The sequence below is a fragment of the Sapajus apella genome, unplaced genomic scaffold (assembly GCF_009761245.1).
Source record: "Sapajus apella isolate SASKATOON/1434 unplaced genomic scaffold, GSC_monkey_1.0 scaffold6, whole genome shotgun sequence".
Lineage (NCBI taxonomy): Eukaryota > Metazoa > Chordata > Mammalia > Primates > Cebidae > Sapajus > Sapajus apella.
The window spans coordinates 74002421-74006538 of record NW_022436946.1 but is presented as its reverse complement, the minus strand read 5'-3'; the positions used below and the strand labels follow the sequence as shown (position 1 = coordinate 74006538).

The following is a 4118-nucleotide window of genomic DNA, read 5'->3' as shown; positions in this document are numbered from 1 at the left end:
GCTTTCTGGTATGTCATGTAATGTTTTCTTGATAGCCAGACATGATGTAGCAGGTAAAATGAACTGCCATATGTAAGCCTTTGGTAATGTGGTAGTAACATGTGGTGTGAGAAGAAGAGTACCGTAGTCCCACAATTAGGTCTTGGTCTTTTAGAGAGCCCACGCCTCTGGGCTGTAAACTTCACAAGTGTTTCTCAGTTTTTTCCTCCCTGCTTTGGAGGGACAAGATGCCCAGAGTAGGCTGGAGTTGGGCATTTCCCTTTTTCCCCTTATTCCACGTTAGTTAGGCTCCGATAACGCCCCAGTAGGTAGGCTCTGATTAACTAGTTTCTCCTGAAAACAAGCCCTGTTTCAAAAAAGCAACGTACTCTCATGTATTTTTAAATGATTCCTCTTCCTCTCCCTTTCCCTCTGACAGAGCACAAAGGGATTTTCTCTGATATTTTCTGTGAGCATCTTGTGGAGATCCTGGAGGATAATCTCACCAAAGTGTAGGAATCTCCCTATGGCTGGGTCCCCATGGAGTTTTTAACTCTCAGACTTATTCACACGAACCGTTCAGCATTTGTCAACTTACAACATGGATTTTCCCGGCATTGCATTGAATCTTGTGACTGTTTCCACTCCTATCTGCTCCAGTAAGCTATGACTCCCTGTGTTCATCTATCTGTCTCTCCAGTCTTGGGGACAGTGGTTGTCCTGTGTCCTCACCTCTCCCACAGATTTAAGAGTTATTAATTTTCAGTCTGTTGGGCTTTTTACTGTTAGGAAAGAAAGGTGACTTTCAAGCTCCTTACACGTGGAACCAGAAACTCGAACTGTCCACTATTGGTTTTTTGGTGTTAGAAGTGTTGGACAAGCTCAGTGACTCTAGGTGTCTGAATTTTGTTACTTCTTTATTTCTAAAAGAATTACACAAGACACTGTTCACACTGTAATTGCCAAGAGTTTAGGACTCAAATCCCAACTGAAAAAAAGCCGGATAATGCTTGAGTCTCAAAAAAATTGATTTTTACCTGGATATATACATCTAAAATTGTAGGACTTATTTTGTTCATATTTTGTTTATAAATTTGCACCTACAATTAAGAGGATTATTGATTAGTATTTTTCTTACAGTATGCTTGTTATGGTATGAAATCAAAGTTATCCTTGTCTCATGAATCAGCCAGGAGGTGTTTTCCCTTTTCACATTATGTAATTACCTAAGAGTTGTATGAGATTGGTGCTTTTTTCCCCTTAAAAGTTTGAAGGAATTTACTAGCAAATAAATTTTCTGGGGCTGGAGTTTTCTTTATGGGAAGAAATCTAATCAATTTCTTTGATATAAAACTATTATGATTTTAATTTATTCTGTTAATTTCTGTCACTATGTTTATCTTGTAACTTGTTCATTTCATCAAAATACCTTTTAAAATGTCATTAGGATTTTAAAGTTGTTCACCTTTTCATTTTTGAAATTGATATTTGTACCACCTATCTTTTCACATGATCAGTTTTAGTAAGGATTAATTTTGTTTTTTAAATCAACTTTTAGCTTTATTTTTTTTGTTGTATATTTTGTTTCCATTACATTAATTTTTGTACTTTTTTAATCACTTGCTACTTTACTTTGTGTTTAATTTGCTGCTTCATTTCTAACTTTTTGACATAAATGTTTAGATTAACAATTTCCATTGATTCTTTTTTTCCTTATATGTATTTCAAAAATGACTGCGTTTTCATTTGTATTTAAAAATATTTTATAATTTTTAATTTTTATATCTTATTTAATCATGAGGCTAGTGATGTTATTGCATTATATCCAAACATTTTAGGATTTAGAAATAATCTAAATATTGATGTCTAGCTTGATTTCACTGTAATAAACAATAAGACTATGATTTTAATCTTTTTAAAATTATGGAGATCTAGTTGTTATCCAATGTGGTCAATTTTGAAAAATACTCATTTCCAGTTGAATACAATGAGTTCTGTGGTTCTTAGGTTCAACATTCTATATGTTAATTTTACCAAGTTTGTTCATCGTGATGCTTAAATACACTATACTGCTGACTTTGCTTTTTTGTTGTTGTTGGCTTGTTTTATCAGTTACTAAGGGGGTATATTAAAATTTATGATTGTTTTTCTTTTAAATTTGTGTTTGCAGTTACTTTATTTTAACCTTATAAAGTTAGAGCCTGTATTATTAGTTGTGTATATATCAAGAATTTGTGCCCTTGGTGATTGGCACTTTTATTATTGTTGAGTATCCTACTTTATATATTGCTGCGTCTTGCCTTTTACTTTCAGCTTTATGAGTTTTCTTATTTTTTGCTTTTGCCGTAAGTAGCATGTGGCATTTTAAAATCTAGAATTATTTTAGTTTTAAAAAATTGAATCTGACATTCTTGGTCTTATAACTTAATTTCAATTTAATATAATTCAGTTAATGTCATATTTGGAAGTAAATATATGATCTTATGCTTTGTTCTCTATTGTATTTGTTTACATGTTTTCCTCTTCTTTCTTACATGTTTGGGGATATATTAAATGTCTTTATTATTCCATTTTCCTTTTCTATTAGCTTCTTAGTTATAGATTTTTATTAATGATTAAAATTGCAATTTACATTCTACTTTAACATCTAATACAAATAAATACTTTTGGCAATTTGTGAACAATGAATGCAGCTTGGAATACTTTAATTCCATTTATAAACCTTATCTTTTGTAATTTTTTTGTACAGTTCTGTATATATTTTTAAGCCACACATGGTATTATTACTAATACAATTAGTATTATGTTAGATTTACTGCAGCATTCATTATATTTATTTTTTCTTATGTTCTTTATTCCTTTATGCCTATATTTTTTCTCTGGAATTATTTCTCTGCTGTGCAAGAAATTATCTTTATTTTTTGTGCAGGTTTGTTTGTTTGTTTGTTTTGAGACAGAGTCTTGCTCTGTCACCAGGCTGGAGTGTAGTGGCAATCTCGGCTCATTACAGCCTCCACATCCCAGGGACTCTCCTGCTTCAGCCTCCCAAGTAGCTGAGACTACAGGTGCATGCCACGACATCCAGCTAATTTTTGTGTTTTTTTCTTTTTTGTGTGTGATTTTTATTTATTTATTTATATTTATATTTTTTATTGCATTTTAGGTTTTGGGGTACATATGAAGAATACACAAGATTGTTGAATAGGTACACACGTGGCAGTGTGATTTGCTGCCTTCCTCCCCTTCATCTATATCTGGCATTTCTCCCCATGCTATCTCTCCCCAACTCCCCACCCCCCCACTGTCCCTCCCCCATTTCCCCCCAACAGACCCCAGTGTGTAGTGCTCCCCTCCCTGTGTTCTGATTGTTCAACATCCGCCTATGAGCGAGAACATGTGGTATTTGATTTTCTGCTCTTGTGTCAGTTTGCTAAGAATGATGGTTTCCAGGTTCATCCATGTCCCTACAAAGGACACCAACCCATCATTTTTGATGGCTGCATAATATTCCATGGTATATATGTGCCACATTTTCCCTGTCCAGTCTATCATTGATGGGCATTTGGGTTGGTTCCAGGTCTTTGCTATTGTAAACAGTGCTGCAATGAACATTTGTGTGCATGTGTCCTTACAGTAGAATGATTTATAATCCTTTGGATATATACCCAGCAATAGGATTGCTGGGTCAAATGGAATTTCTATTTCTAGGTCCTTGAGGAATCCCCACACTGTCTTCCACAATGGTTGAACTAATTTACACTCCCACCAACAGCATAAAAGTGTTCCTATTTCTCCACATACTCTCCAGCATCTGTCTCTAGGTTTTTCAATGATCGCCATTCTAACTGGTGTGAGATGGTATCTCAATGTAGTTTTGATTTGCATTTCTCTAATGACCAGTGATGATGAGCATTTTTTCCTGTTTGTTGGCCTCATGTATGTCTTCTTTTGTAAAGTGTTTGTTCATATTCTTCGCCCGCTTTTGAATGGGCTTGTTTGTTATTTTCTTGTAAATCTGTTTTAGTTCTTTGTAAATGCTGGATATCAGCCCTTTGTCAGATGGGTAGACTGCAAAAATTCTGTTGGTTGCCGATTCACTATAATGACTGTTTTTTTTTTTTTTTTTTTTTTTTTTTTTT

At 34.2% G+C, this 4118-nt stretch overlaps 1 long non-coding RNA gene across 1 annotated transcript in view; it reads left to right on the top strand.

Annotated features, from left to right (window-relative positions):
* The first annotated feature begins 2473 nt into the window (after positions 1-2473).
* LOC116549723 overlaps positions 2474-4118 on the top strand; it is a 19670-nt gene continuing 18025 nt past the window's right edge. The window contains exon 1 of the long non-coding RNA XR_004268031.1: positions 2474-2485. This is a non-coding gene — a long non-coding RNA (uncharacterized LOC116549723). The remainder of the gene's footprint in view (positions 2486-4118) is intronic.